The sequence below is a fragment of the Malania oleifera genome, chromosome 1 (genome assembly GCF_029873635.1).
Source record: "Malania oleifera isolate guangnan ecotype guangnan chromosome 1, ASM2987363v1, whole genome shotgun sequence".
In the NCBI taxonomy this organism is placed as follows: domain Eukaryota; kingdom Viridiplantae; phylum Streptophyta; class Magnoliopsida; order Santalales; family Ximeniaceae; genus Malania; species Malania oleifera.
In genome coordinates, this window is record NC_080417.1 from 76488024 (window position 1) to 76505480 (window position 17457).

The window sequence follows — 17457 nt, forward strand, 5'->3', positions numbered from 1 at the left end:
GAGTAAATGCTTTGAATAAAAATGCCCTAAATAAAACCTCTCTTCCAAAAATAGATTTTTCAAATGAAGAATGAAAAGAGAGTATAAGTAGTATGATTTGAAAAGATTGAAAGAATTTGAGCAATAAGAGGGGTATGAGTATTAAAAATTATAGAGAATTTTTCTTAATGATTTTTTCTAATCTCCTTCTAATTAACAAATGAAGGGGTATATATAGATATTGCAAAAAATATAACCATTAGGGACGTGGAGGTCATTTTGGAAAAAAGATTAATAGAGTTTAATTAATTTTAACCTCAGTTAACCATGGTAAAAATTTGACCAGCCCAAAAGGTTCGATAGATCATATTCAAGGTTTGGTTGACCACTTTAATAAGTTTAGTCAACCATGGTAATTTTGAACTAGGGATTTGGTCCGTATCAAGGCGATTTTGAACCCTTTATGGGTTCGGTCGACCATGACATAGGTCGGTCAGCTACTCAACTAGGTTTGGTCGACCCAACCTAATTTGAACTGCGCAAACGGTCGACCAAGTTGTTGGAGGTGTCAGAACCTTTATGGTTCGGTCGACTAGGGACAATACATTCAATTCAGAATGGTCGATCGAGCGAAGTCAACATGTTGACTTCTGATGGGTTCGGTCGACCAAGGCTTTTATACTACTAGGGTTTTGATCGAGGCTTAGTCTTTTCAGCCAATAAAGTGTTGTTGACTTTGGTGTAATCCCAAGAAGAGGGGGGGGGTGAATTGGAAATTTAAAAATTCTTCCTAGGTTTATCTAAGCTAACAGCAGTAATATACAACCTAGGGTCTGTTTAAACTTTTCCCAATATCACAGAAAAAGTACTGAGCAAATATATAAACAAATAAACCAATCTCAGTATTTCCCAACCATTCAAAACATGTATGTAAAATAATCCAAGACAATAAATAATAGCATACATGTAGGGAAATTGAAGTGCAGAAAATAAGTTAACACACGATATGATATCGGGGTTCGACTAATACTACCTACGTCCCCGCCTTAAGCTCACAAAAAAGAGGATTCCACTAAAGCTCACTTGCGGGTGGAGCGACACTGAATACAATACCCTTTCCTTACTGGGCAAGGAAAGCCCCACATCAAATTAATAGGGTTGACTTCAACCTTTACAACCAATCCTTATGGGCTAGATCAACACCCCTTCAAGCCGCGCCTGGACTACAAAAGATAAACAATATAAATTTTGTGTATAATATCAATGTTTCTCCAATAAGCAAGTATGTACCAATACAATCAGTGCACTTCAATATGATAGGAGTTATAAGCTCAATGAAGTATATTAAAACAACTCTCAAGATAATGTCAATATAGCAAGTAATATGTGAGAGTGTATTATGAGAGATTCTTTGAAACAATATATATATATATATATATATATATATATATATATATATATATATATATATATATCTATCACAAATATGGTTTCAAAGATTTTAAGAATACAATCAAATATCTCAAAAAGATAATTTATCAATTATTAAGTATAAGAGATATTTGTATTTCTAGCTTGTCAAAAATATTTTTCTAAAAGCACAAGACAAGCTTTTGATTAATGCAACAAGAATGCAAGACTCACAAACCCTAGAGAGTTTTCCCAAAGAAACTTATGAATAAAATCATAGGAGAAAACTCAAGCTTACTCTCAATAAAAATCAATATCAATTAAAGAATATCAAATGAGAGTGTATGCTTATAGTATGGATGATCTCAAGATACTCTCACCAAAAAGATTTTGAAAGAGGAATGTGTAAGAGTAGGATTTTTAAGCTTGTACGGGAAAAATGGGTATTTGAAAATTCAAAAGATTTTTACTAATGATGTTTTGTAATCTCTGCCTAATTAAGCCAAATGAGGGAGTATATATAGACACTCCTCAAAATATGACCATTGGGGACTCATTTGATATTTTTGAAAATGTTTAATTATGTTTAAAGGAATTTAACCTTGTTTAACTGCGGTAAAAGTATTTGCCAACTCGAGAGGTTTAGTTGATCATATTCAAGGTTCAGTCGACCATATTGCTAAGTTTGGTTGACTGTGGCAATTTTGAACTGAAGATGTTGTCGACCATCTCAAGGCAATTTTAAACCCTTCATAGGTTCGGTTGACCAAGACTAAGGACGGTCGGCTACTCATCTAGGTTCGGTCGACCGTGGCAAAAAAGAACTATACATTTGGTCAACCAGATGGTTAGGGTGTCAGGCACTTTATGGTTTGGTCATCCAAGGACGATACGTTCAAAACAGAATGATCGACCGAGTGAAGTCAACATATTGACTTTTGGCCGGTTCGGTCGACCAAGGTGTTTAAAACATATAGTGGTTGGTCGACCGAGGCTAGGTCAACATATTGACTTCAGCCTGGTTTGATCAACTGAAGCGTTTATAACGCAAATCGTTTGGTCGACCGAGGCTACTTAAAAATGAGCAATTATGTCATGTTTAGCCCTTGTGCTTTTTAAACCCCAATCAACAAGCTTATGACATTTTAGTTTAAGGGTTTAGTTGACCGAGGCTTTTACTTAAGCCCAAAAAAAAACCAACGTCAGTCAACCGAAGTTTGTCTATGGTCTTTTGATTTTTCCTATGGTCATACTATGGCCTCTTAAGCTTATACATCGCATAATGCACACAATGCACTTATTACAAACCAAAATATAAAACCAAAAAGCAATACAATGAAAGATAACATGTCTTCTTCTTTTGTTCTTCATTTTCCTATGGAATATACTAGGAGTATGTGCTCTTTAAGGTCTTTGTGGCATCCACTTCACTTTCATGTGTGTGTTATGAATGATTAACCTGTTTAAGTACTTAGGCAAACACATTAGTAACTTGCGGTTTGTCATTATCAAAACCAAGGATCAGACTCAAAAAGTCAACCAGTGTTCGGTCGACCAAGCTAGTTATTACTAGAAGGGTTTGGTCGACCAGGGTTATTAAAAAACACAATTTTGGCTCTAATTATGACCCTAAATTTATTTGAAAAACCTATATAATTTTAGCACTTTTAGAAAAAGGTTTTGTGTGAAAACTGTTGGTCCCTAGGGTATGTCTACGGTCATTGAGCTTACATCCACATCATGCATGTCATGCATTTATTACAGACCAAATTAAAAACTAAAATGCATTTACAATTAGAATAAATATCTCCTTCTTTGCTCTTTTGTCTTTTGTGGAAAATGCCAGTTGATGTGAGCTTTAAGGTCTTCTGGCTTCCACTATCCTTTCCTTTATGCGTGCGCTAACATATTAAGCCGACTCAAACACTGGATACACATATAAGAAACTTGCAGTTTGTCATTATCAAAACCAAGGATCGAACTCAAAAAGTCAACAATCTCCCCCTTTTTGATGATGATAAACGCACCAGATCAAAATGGGGTTTAGCCTAAAAAGGCTCCCCCTAAGGGTATGCATAATTTAAATATAAGCATCATAGCTCAAGCATATATACCAAAGAAGACATTTCAACTTATATGCATTCAATTTTAGTAGTAAGGCACAAATACATACATTCATACATACAACTTAGATAATTACTCCATTTAAAATATTGTCCTAAAAAAAATTTCCCATTTGGTCAAACACATTTTGCTCCAAAAAAGTTCTCCCCCTTTTGGCATCAGCAAAAAAGGTCAAATTAAGTAAAAGAAATGTGGTCATTGAAAACAAACTTAGCCAAGAGAAACTTCCCCATTTGAAAAACATTCCCTCTTTTTAACATTTAAGCGCAGAAAAATTCTCTCTCTTTATCATATAGTATTTTGGGCATTAAAACTATTTTAAAGACATAACATTTAGGCACATAATCAAGAAAATAAGATACGTCACATGTGAAATCATTTCTTGCCAAGAAAAGTATATGCAAATAACTATATATATATATATATATATGTATGTATGTATGTATGTATAAATATATGTATCCCCCTTATGATATTGTCAAAAGGTACTGGGGGAGTGCCTGCTGAGAAACAAACTTTAAAAATCATGCAAGCAAAATTTTTTTGGTATCTCATTTAGGCACACACACAAAATATGACCAGGAAAACATAGCCATACAGATCCTAAATATATCAAACAATTTAACGTAAGGATCAAACGGTGACACAAACAATTGTGGCTAATCAACATATTTCAAACTATTATTTTCAATAAAAACATCACATTTAAGCACAAGCCACAAGTATTCATAATAGATCTAAGCTAAAAGTATTTGTGAGCATAACAAGATCAATATTTAAATTTTGATGCTCCCCCTATCTATTTGAATCATAGCTTAGATGAAATGAACTGCTTATACTAATCAAGAGTAATCTCACTAAGTATGTTAAGAGTATAAACACACATTTTAAATATTTTATCATAACTATACTGGATATTGATTGATTCTTGTAACTAGTATAATTATCCCTATAATTCACACATGCATTAGAAAAGTGATATTAAGGCATGATATGATGCTCATAAACCAAGAACAGTCCATATCAAATCATGAAACTTTAAGTGCTGGATATAGTTTTCAAGGTTTTTTAGAAGAGCCTCACTATTTCAAAAGGTGAAATAATGCATATGAGTCTCTTATGCTCTTTCTCTATGATAGGAGCTCAGCTCCCCCTAAGTGTATGATGATTATGTAAGGATGAAGTTTAATTATCTATTTGAGTTTTCACCCATCTTTTCAAAAATATTTTATTGTTAATTTTATCATAATCATCTTTAGCACAAAGTTTTATTTTTGGAAAAATTTTATGAAATTTCAGCAGCATGCCGTTTGTAAATTGGACATTTTCTCATAAAACCTATATTTGATAGGTTCAAACAAGCAATTTATAATTCATTTTAGGCATGCAAGAACCTATATCCACTACCAACATGTAATTCATAAGAAATTGCATCTGCCATGCAGTTGGAGTTCCAATACAAGGATACATTTTAGTAGTTCCATCAACAAATGATATAAAAGATAAACTGTAGCACCTTGAGCCGCCACGTGGCTCTGGAGTGCTAGATAAAACATATAAACTCTCTGATACCAATTGAAGCATATATAAAGGCAACCCGCCCTAACAAAGGAATCTCGGGTGCACCTGCCATTACTAAAATTAAACCATACAACGGAAAATACTAAAAACATCCAAACCACTTTACCAAAGTTCTAGCTGTTTCAAAAATATATACACACCACTATCTGTCTATATATTACAATCCCAAAATAACAAAATAAGATATTTGGTATCTCACCAGTTCTGACAACCACTCCTAGAAGTCTAATTCCAGCCCCAAGGTAAGCTAGGTACGGTTCCCTGAAGGACCTGAAAAATAATTTATATAATGGGGTGAGACACTTCTTAGTAAGACGTATTATATTACTATTAGTGTGTGGCTAGCATGAGTACTCGTGTGAATATAAAACTTCAATTATTCAATTGTATATGAAATAGCATTTAAAACTGTAGTAATCAGTATATCTGAAATACCTACTTTCTGAATAATATACAGTCGACTCATTATAGCCCATTTATAGTAAATTTGCCCATATATGCATAAAAGATATAACCTGGACTGCTGTATTAGTGTTGCCAAGCGATCTTATACTTATACTGTAACATCCTCAAAATTTTCACCATTTTTTTTTTATAATAAATTACTCCAACACCTGCATGTAATGGGCATTCCTATGCAGCGGAAAAACATAAATTTCATAACCACACATACATGTATATACAATACCAGAATGTAGTATTTTCAACCATAGCTTAATAATACATCTCTCTTCCCAGTGCCCACTACACAAAAATACAACCCTACGCAAAACTTACCCTCTAAACTAGGGTAATTGATATACTGTTTATCCGCGAGCCTGATATGCTCGCCCAGCTGTCTCACTTGAAAAATGGTAATGTAATGGGGTAAATCGACACTCAGTAAGTGGAAATATGCTATTAGTAGTGTGTGGCAACCGAGTCATAAAATTATAATAATAATATTTAAAACTACATGATTTGGAAAATCTATAAACACATGTATACAAGCTTAAAACATCTGTATCATCTAAGCTTTCTATTATTTATACTACTATAACATATTATATACAATGAAAACTATAAATCTGTATACGTATATATATAACTGTGTTCTTTTGCCGAGACTCTGTATGTCATGATTTGACCCCTTATGACAGGGTTGTGCAGCCCATAGGCAGGACTTAACCTGGTCGGCCCTCCAGGTAAGTCACTATACTCTACACTACCTCAGCCTGGCCAAACTGCATACTCTCCTAGGTGCAGGACTGGCTACGACCTCGTCAAATCGGCCCCCTCCACCTAGTGAACTGAGGAGCTGCAAAATCTCCGAGCACGGTCGACGGTACCCATATACTATCTGAGATATGTGGTTGCACTCTATCTATATATAGCAACGGTACCATACTCTATAAACTGTATCTGTTTGTAATATCTCCACGGGGATCTGATACTATATAAGTACACACACACACACACACACACATATATATATATATATATATATATATACCTCTACTATTTTTATTATGTTTCCAAAATAAACATAACCCTATAATTTTGTACTGTAAATACTAAAAAATTTGAATAACTGTAGCATCTTGATGCTATAACTGTGTAATCTGTCTTTATAAACTGTGTGTTATGGTATTTAGGAAAGCATAGCATTCTGTATAAACTATGATATACTGAACTAAATAAAACCTGTATAAATCTGTCTGTTAATCATCTGTGAATCTATATAACATATCATGTTGAAGTACTATATAAATTTTACATCAGGTAAATATCTACTCAGGCCACACAACATTAAAACATTCGTTCTATAAAAATTGCATAAGAATTGGTATATATGTATGTATGAAAACTCTGTTAATATTCTTAAAATCCTAGCATAGCATATTTCCCTTACCTTAACTCTGAAAAGCCCCTATAAAATTATGGCTCTATACCCGCAGGGTTCCTAGCTCAAATTCCTGAAAACAAAATTCCTTAGAATAAAATTTTAGTATTTTCTTACCTACAACATTTCTCATAACTGGGGGAAAGGCAGATACTGAATAACATGCCTTACGCTAAGATTGAGATGAAATCCAACCCAACTTTTCCAATGATCAGCTCCGGCAGACTTGCAAAGAACTTTGCCAGGAGCGTCGTGGTAGCCTCAGTTCTTCGATCTGGCGAGAAACAGGCCCGGAAACGAAGAGAGAAGTGAGAGAGGGACGTAGAGAGAGAGAAAGAGGAGTGCTGAAATGATAAAAATTTGGGTTTTTCACTATTTATAGGGCCAGATTTGTGGACGAGACACGTCACTTCATCGACAAATCCTTCAATAATTTCGTCGACGAACTTCCTCCCTCCTCGATGAGTCCTTTAGTAAATTCGTCGATGAACCTTACCCCTTCGTCGACGAAATTCAGAGCAGCCCAAAATCTCCACTTGGTATTTTCTCATCGATGAAACGGGACCTTGTCGACGAGATCCTGAGGACATTCGTCGATGAAGCCTACTGCGTCCTTCTATTTTTGCTTCCATTTCTCTCCCTCGTTATCATTTTAAATACCATTATTCTTTGGGTCGTTACAGTCTCCCCTCCTTATAAAATTTTGTCCTCGAAATTTACTGTTTGTATCCCCATTTATACACTCCATCATTCAGTAAAGAAAAATGGTCTACTTAATTTATTACCTACCCTCACTTGTGGCGGAGGAATACCGTGGTTACATTTACATTCTGGAAGATTACACATATAAAACTAAAAACTATCTACTAACTAAAATCAGTACATGTACCTGCAGGAAAACTTATCTAACTATTATACTTTACCTAAGTACCTTTATACCTCTTGGAACAACTACGGGTATCTCTGTCTAATATGCTCCTCAAGCTCCCAAGAAGCTTCCTCCATAGCATGATTATTCCACAAAACTTTAACTAACTGTATTTATTTAGTACGCAAGGTCTGTATCTTTCTATCCAAAATCTGTACTGGTACTTCTTCATATGCCAATGAATCCTTAAGCTCTATATCTACATAGCTAATGATGTGGGATGAGTCTAGGACATATTTCTGTAACATGGAAACATGAAACACGTCATGAATACGAGCCAAAGCTGGCGGCAAAGCTAGCCTATAGGCAACTGACCCTATTCTCTCAAGTATCTCAAAAGGACCAATGTACCTAGGGCTCAACTTGCCCTTCTTTCCAAACCTCATAACTCCTTTCAGAGGAGCTATCTTAAAAAATACTCTGTCTCTCACATCAAACTCTAACTTCAGACAGTGAGTGTCTGCATAGCTTTTCTGCCGACTCTGTGCTATATTGATTCTTTTTCTAATTAATCGAACTTTGTCGGACACCTATTGTATTATCTTGGGACCCAAAACTCGCCTTTCACCTACTTCATCTCGGAAGAGAGGAGAACGAAATCTCCTACCATACAATGCCTTATATGGAGCCATGCCAATATTAGCCTGACAGCTATTATTGTAAGCAAACTCAACTGACGGCATAAACTGAATCCAACTGCCTCCAAAATCAAGCACACAAGCACGAAGCATATCCTCTAGTTTCTGAATCCTCCTCTCAGTCTGACCATCTGTCTTGGGATGGAAAGTAGTGCTAAAAGCTAACTATATACCCATAGCCTCCTAAAAACTTTTCCTGAATCGTGAAGTAAACCGAGGATCCCGGTCTGAGACTATGGATATTGGTACTCCATGAACACGAACTATCTCCTGAACATATATCTCTGCCAACCTGTCCATGGAATAGCCAATTTTAATAGGGATGAAATGTGCGGTTTTTGTCAAACAGTCAACAACCACCCAAATCGCATTTAATCCCTGTCGTACTAGTGGTAATCTTATAACGAAATCCATTGAAACGTGGTCCCATTTCCACCCTAGAATGAACAATGGCTGTAACTGTCCTACTAGTCTCTGGTGCTTAGCTTTAACCTGTTGACACGTCAAGCATTGCTGAACAAATTCGGCTATCTCCCTCTTCATTCCACTCCACTAGAAATACTCTCGCAGGTCCCTGTACATTTTAGTACTGCCGGGATGGACCGTGTATAGGGATCTGTGAACCTCCTCCAATATAGTTCTCCTGATCTCAGTATCTGCAAGAACACATAGCCTAGTATGGAATTGCAGAGCTCCATCATCTGATATGCTAAACTCCTCACCCTGACCATCACGTACTCTAGTCATCACTGCTGCCAACTCTGCATCATTACCCTGAGCTGCTTTAATTCTCTTGTAAAGTGTAGGCTGAACCACTAGACCGACAATAACTGCCTGAGGACTCTCCTCCACCAATTCTATACTGAGCCTCTCCAAATCCACCAGAATTGAGTGTTGAATCTCCATAGCTGCTAGTATGGATCCCCTTGATTTCCTGCTCAAAGCATCTACCACTACATTTTCTTTTCTTGGGTGGTAACTAATCACGCAATCATAACATTTAATAAGTTCTAGCCACCTTCTTTGCCTCATATTCAACTCTTTCTGAGTCAAGAAATATTTAAAACTCTTATGATCCATGAAAATCTCGCACTTCCCACCATATAAATAATGCCTCCAAATTTTGAGAGCATACACCACTACAGCAAGCTCTAAATCATGGACAGGATAATTCTTCTCATATTCTTTAAGCTGCCTAGACGCATATGCAATAACCCTGCCGTGCTGCATCAACACGCATTCAAGACCTTTTAAAGAGGCATCACTGTATATTACAAAACCGTCCTCCCCTGATGGAATAGCCAGTACTAGAGCTGAAACTAACAGCTGCTTTAACTCCTGAAAACTCTGTTCACAGTCATCAGTCCATTCAAATTTTACATTTTTCCTTGTAAGTATTGTTAATGGACCTGATAGCCTGGAAAAACCATCCAAAAAGCGTCGGTAATAACCTGCTAACCCCAGAAAACTCTTGACTTCCTAAACATTTCCCGGCCTCTCCCAATTCACCACTACCTCTATTTTGCTTGGATCAACTGATACACCTGCTTCTGAGATCACGTGGCCAAGAAATGTGACCTGCCTTAACCAGAACTCACATTTCTTGAATTTTGCATATAATTTCCTTTCCCTTAATACCTGCAACACTAGTCTCAAATGATGCTCGTGGTCCTCAAAACTCCTCGAGTTGACCACTATATCATCAATAAACACAACCACAAACTAGTCCAAATACTGGTGGAACACCCGATTCATCAAATCCATGAAAACCGCTGGTGCATTAGTCAACCCAAATGACATCACTAAAAACTCGTAATGCCCATACTTGGTACAAAATGCGGTCTTCGAAATGTCCTCTGCTTTAACTTTCACTTGATGGTAACCTGACCGCAGATCAATCTTAGAGTAAACTTGGGTCCCCTGGAGCTGATCAAGTAAATCATCGATCCTAGGGAGAAGATATTTATTCTTGATTGTCAATATATTTATCTCCCTATAATCGATGCACAACCTCTTGGTTCCATCTTTCTTTTTCACGAATAGAGATGGCACACCCTAAGGTGACACACTGGGCCTGATAAAACCTTTATCCAGTAATTCCTGTAACTGTTCTTTCAATTCTTTTAACTCTACCGGTGCCATACGGTATGGTGCTTTTGATATTGGGGCAGACCTCGACAACAAATCTATAGTGAACTCAATCTCATGATCTGGTGGTAAACCGGAAATTCTTCCGGAAATACATCTGGGAATTCCCTCACTACTGGTATGTTAGCTTGTCTCAATTTTTCTTTTGGCAATTCTTTTATGTATGCGACATACCCCTGAAAACTTCCCTGTAACAATCTCCTTACTTGAATAGCCGACACTAGCTGTGGTGAGGCACGTACACGTGAACCCGAAAATTTAAATTCTAACTAGCCCGGGGGTCTAAAAATTACTTCTTTCAGATGACAATCAATACTTGTGTGATAAGTTGCTAACCAATTTATGCCCAGTATCACATCGAACCCCTTCATATCTAGGACCACAAGATTGGCTAACAGCACTCTCTCATGAATACTTATTGGAAAATTCCAAAGTACCCTCCTGCATCTAACCACAGATCCCATCGACGTACCCACAAACAGTTCTATATCTAGTAGCTGAGTCTTTACCCCAATTATTTTGACATACCCCGCCGATATAAAGGAATGGGTGGCACTTATATCAAACAAAACAACAATTGTATATGGTAAAGCAATAAGGGTACCTGTAACCACATCTCCAGTCGTTTCAGTGTCTCCCGGTGTTAATGCATAGACCCTTGCCGGCGCAGTGTTTCTCTACTGACCTCTGCAGGGCGCCTGGTATCCTCCTCGAAATGGCCTAGGAGCTAGTATATAACCTGGTGTCATCTGAAATGATCGAGCCATATGACCAGGTCTCCCGTAGTGGTAGCAAATATTCTCCCCGGATCAACATTCACTTGGGTGTCTCCGTCCACATCTAGTACAAATGGAGGGAGGCTGACTGCCTTGAAATCCACCTTGCTCTACTATCTGTCTCTGAGCTCCTCCAGATCTACCTCCCCTCCAAAGGCCTCGGCTGGGACCTGCTTGAAAGCTTAAGGGTGTGGTCCTCTTCTTTTGACTCTGTGGCTCAATCTCTTTCAGCAAACTTTCCTCTGCTATAATGGCCCTGTCAACCAACTCTGTAAAATCTTGGATCCTCAGTACCACCACCTGCCTGTAGATATCTTGCCTCAAACTCCTCTAAAAAATTTTGGACTTCTTTACTTCATCGGGGACGATCTATGGGCAGAAATGTGAGAGCTCGATAAATCTTGCTACGTACTGCTGGACTTTCATTGACGCCTGGGACAGGTTCAGAAACTCCTGAATTTAGGCCTCTTTAACCGAAGCAGGATAATACCTATCAAAGAATATATCCCTGAAACGGGCCCAGGTCATCGGTACTGGGGTCGTCCTATGCTCTTCCAATAGTCTAGTGGCCGTCCACCATCTCTTAGCCTCCCTTACAGGTCTATATGTAGCGTACATAACTCTCTGCTCTTCAGAATAGTGAAGTACTGTCAGAATCTTCTCTAACTCCTGCACCTAGTTCTCCGTGACTACAGGACCGGTCGCTCTAGAAAAAGCTGGCGGATTCATCTTCATAAATTTCTCTATGGTACATCCTTGAGTAGAGGATGGACCTCCCTGCTCTCTAGAGCTTTGCGCTATCTCATCCATAACTTACGGAGCCACACTACATAGCACAACATTTGAATCCCTGCCTGCTACGCCAGAAGGAACAACTCCATCATCCCCACTCGCATGAGCGCTATTGCCTCCTGGGTCCATCCTGCAAACACATAGAACACCATCTCAAAATTCTATTTTCCTACAGACCCAACTTATTCAACTAAAACTCCAAATCCTTTATTAACTATCCCTCCTACTTCTAACCCCAAAATCCACTCCTGCACCCCAAGCACATGACTCATCGACAGTTTACTATGGTTTTCCTGGAATTGTCACCCTAGGAAAAACACAGAAACAATCATGAAATCCCGTATCTGGACCACAGAACAAAACCTCAAATATTTTTCCTATATTCTGGTATTGCTTTCCGCTGCACTCTAAAGTCTACAGAACCTACCAACTTAGGCTCTGATACCAAAAATGTAACATCCTAAAAATTTTCACCATTTTTTTTATAATAAATTACTCCAACACCTGCATGTAATGGGCATCCTTATGCAGTGGAAAACATAAATTTCATAACCACACATACATGTATATACAATACCAGAATGTAGTATTTTCAGCCATAGCTTTATAATACATCTCTCTTCCCAGTGCCCACTACACAAAAATACAACCCTACGCAAAACTTACCCTCTAAACCAGGGTAATCGATATACTCTCTACCCGCAAGCTCGATCTGCTCGCTTAGCTGTCTCACCTGAAAAATGATAATGTAATGGGGTGAGTCGACGCTCAGTAAGTGGAAATATGCTATTAGTAGTGTGTGGCGACCGAGTCATAAAATTATAATAATAATATTTAAAACTGCATGATTTGGAAAATCTGTAAACACATGTATACAAGCTTAAAACATCTGTATCATCTGAGCTTTCTATTATTTATACTACTATAACATACTATATACAATGAAAACTATAAATCTGTATATATATATATATATATATATATATATATATAACCGTGTTCTTTCCCCAGGACTCTATTTGTCATGATTTGACCCCTCATGACAGGGTTGTGCGGCCCATAGGCGGGACTTAATCTGGTTGGCCCTCTAAGTAAGTCACTATACTCTACACTACCTCAGCCCCACCAAACTGCATACTCTCCTAGGGTGGGACTGGCTGCCACCTCGTCAAACCGGCCCCCTCCACCTAGTGAATTGGGGAGCTGCAAACTCTCCGTGCACGATCGACGGTACCCACATACTATCTAAGATATGTGGTTGAACTCTATCTGTATATAGCAACGGTACCGTGCTTTGTAAATTGTATCTGTTTGTAATATCTCCACGGGGATCTGATACTATATATATACCTCTTCTATTTTCATTATGTTTCCAAAATAACCATAACATTATAATTCTGTACTGTAAATACTGGAAAATCTGAATAACTGTAGCATCTCGATGCTATAACAGTATAATCTGTCTTTATAAACTGTGTGTTATGGTATTTAGGAAAACATAGCATTCTGATTAAACTATGATATACTGAACTAAATAAAACCTATATAAATCTGTCTGTTAATCATCTGTGAATAACTATATATACATGCTATATAACATATCATGTTAAAGTACTGTATAAATTTTACATCAGGTAAATATCTACTCAGGCCACACAACATTAAAACATTCGTTCTGTAAAACTTGCATAATAAATGGTATATATGTATGTATGAAAACTCTATTAATATTCTTAAAATCCTAGCATAGTATATTTCCCTTACCTTAACTCTGCAAAGCCGCTATAAAATTTTGGCTCTATACCTGTAGGGTTCCTAGCTCAACTTCCTGAAAACAAAATTCCCCAGAATAAAATTTCAGTATTTTCTTACCTGCAACATTTCTCATAACTAGGGGAAAGACAAATACTGAATGACATGCCTTACGCTAAGATTGGGATGAAATCCAACCCAACTTTTCCAACAATCAGCTCCTTGCAAAGAACTTTGCCAGGAGCGTCGTGGTAGCCTCAGATCTTCAATCCAGTGAGTAATAGGCCCGGAAACGAAGAGAGAAGTGAGAGAGGGACGTAGAGAGAGAGAGGAGCACTAAAATGATAAAAATCTAGGTTTTTCACTATTTATAGGGCCAGATTTGTGGACGAGACATGTCACTTCGTCGACGAATCAGTAAAGGTAGTAAGTACAATCGCGCCTACCTATGGTCGTTCAAAAACTACCTTGGATGGCCCCCCCGGTAGAAACCTCGGAGTAGTACTATAGCCTAGGTCACCAAATCGTTTATCCATCATCACACTATCATCCCAGTGTGATTGCACTCCTTGCCAACATATAACTATGGTACCGTACTCTTAACATTACATTTCATATCCATAGGGCTCTAGAATCATATGTGGCAATTTACGAAATAGAACTGTATTATATCTCATTTCATAGAAATCCTGTCATTTAATAACTCTCGGAGCCCGATCGTTATATCAAATCTCGGCCCTCGGCCATCATATTAAATCTCGGCCCCCGGCCATCATACTAAATCTTGGCCCCCGGCTGTCATATCAAATCTCGTATTATTAGTAAAAGCATTCTACTCATATATACCATTTAGAAACTGTTCTCATGTCACACAATTTTTATCTGATAGATCATAAATAAATAAATAAACTAATGGGAAAAATATAAATTTCCGAAAATAGGGTCTGAACATCTCCGGGGTTTTATTTATCTTAAACTATTTATTTTATAGAAAATAGGAGATTTCAAACCAACCACGTAAATTTTCCCCCAAGACATATAACAGTCAAAACCTCCCCTTTTATATACCCGATTTGTTTAGAAAATCATATATGCAATTTAATCGGTCTATATTTCAAAATTAACTGACATAATATAATCCCCTTACCTGGCTTACTAGAAACCCTAAATCCATGCCGTGCAGCTTTCAAAGATCAAAACCCTGAAATTACATTTTCCCCAAATTAATCAACTCAACTCACAAAATATTCCTTATTTAGCATTTCCTAGGCCTTTTATATACTCCAAACTAACAATAAAACCCTAAAATACCCTACTTACCCTGGTTTTGGAGTGGTGCCTAGAAAGCCCAAATCAAAAATTCGCTCCACTAGACCTGTAGAGAAATGCCCCTAGATCCTCGTGGCTACTTCCGATCGTCGATTCGGGTGACGAATGACGAGAAATCAAAGAGTGAAGGGGTGAGGGTTCGTGGGTAGAGAGAGAGAGAGAGAGAGAGAGAGAGAGAGAGAGAGAGAAATTACGTTTTTCTAATGAAGAAGCAATCTAAAATTCATTTTATACACCTTTGACCCGGCACAATTTGTCAACGAAATGGGACCTTCGTCGACGAACCGTAGAAGGACGTTCGTTGATGAAGGAAGAGGTTCGTTGACTAACCCTAACCTGAAATTTCCTCTCGGGATCTCTTCGTCGATGATGCCTAAACTTCATCGATGAAGCACAAAAGATCACTCGTTGACAAAAATAGGGGATTCATCGGCGAGGCATGCTGTTTTCCCTTTTTAAAATTTTCCCCTTTTCCATTTTTTATTTATTTTCTTATAGGTTTCTACAATCTCTCTCCTTATAAAAATTTCATCCTTAAAATTTGCTAACAGATTTCCATTACCTTCCCTAAATTATTACTGATATGCTTATCCAACTCTAGGAAGAGCCGGTGGCCACTCACATAGCAGCCCCATCCCAAATTTATTAAATACCCTCACTTATGGCGGAGGAATACCGTGGTTACATATACTGTCTCGAGAGATTACAATATCCATACAAAATTCTCTCTCAAAGACCATCCATAAACCAAAACAATAAACAATTGCGAAAGCCAAACAAACCTATTCTAAGAAACCTATATACGAGACCAACACTTACCTACCTCTTGTACTTACTTGTTTAACATGAAGCCTCTATGAACAACTATGGATACTTCTGATGTATTTCTTTCTCTGATTCTCATGATGCTTCATCCACTACATGATTATGCCAAAGTACCTTTACAAGGGGAATCCTTTTTGTACGCAGCTCTTGTTCCTTATAGTCTAGAATCTGAATTGGTATCTCCTCATATACCAATGTATCCGCGAGCTCCAAAGACTCATAATTGTTCACATGCGAAGGATTCGGAATGTACTTCCTTAGCATGGACACGTGGAACATGTCATGAATCCTAAACAATGTTGGAGGTAATGCTATCTTGTATGCCACTAGACCAACTCTCTCTAGAATCTCGAATGACCTGATGTATATGGGGCTTAGTTTCCCCTTTTCCCCAAATCTCACTACCCCTTTCATCAGGGCAATCCTAAAAAATATGGCATCACCTACCTCGAACTCCAACTCTCACCGGCATATATCCGCATAGCTTTTCTGTAGACTCTGAGCTGTCTTTTTTCTTTTCCTGATAAACTGAACCTTATAAGAGGTCTGCTGAATAAGTTCTGACCCTAAAATCTGTCACTCACCGACCTCGTCCCGATATAACGGAGATTGAAACCTCCAACTCTACAGTGCCTTATATGGTGCTATCTTGATACTGGCCTGATAACTGTTATTGTATGCGAACTCAACTAACGGTAGATATTTAATCCAACTACCCCCGAAATCCAATACGCATGCCCACAACATATCTTATAGAATCTGAATAGTTCTCTCTGAATGACCATCGGTCTATGGGTGAAAAGCAGTACTGAAAGTGAGTTGAGATCCCAAAGCTTCCTGTAGACTCTTCCAAAATTGGGAAGTAAACCGCGGGTCCCTATCTAAAACGATATACACAGGCACCCAGTGCATTCTGATTATCTCCTACACATAAAGCTCTGCCAGCCTATTCATAGAGTAGCTGACTTTAACTAGAATGAAATGGGCTGTTTTCTCTAGCTTGTCAACAACTACCCATATAGCATTTTGTCCCTGAAGTGCCGATGGAAGTCTCGCGATGAAGTCCATGGAAATGTGATCCCACTTCCACTTATGAATAAGAAGTGGTTGTAACAATCCTGGTGGCCTTTAGTACTCAACCTTCACCCGCTGACATGTTAGACACTGCCTAACAAAATGGGCGATCTCTCTCTTTTTATATTAGACCACCAGAAAGATTCCCGCAAATCCCTGTACATCTTTGTGCTCCCTGGGTGTACTGTATATAGAGAGCGATGTGCCTCTTCAAGGATG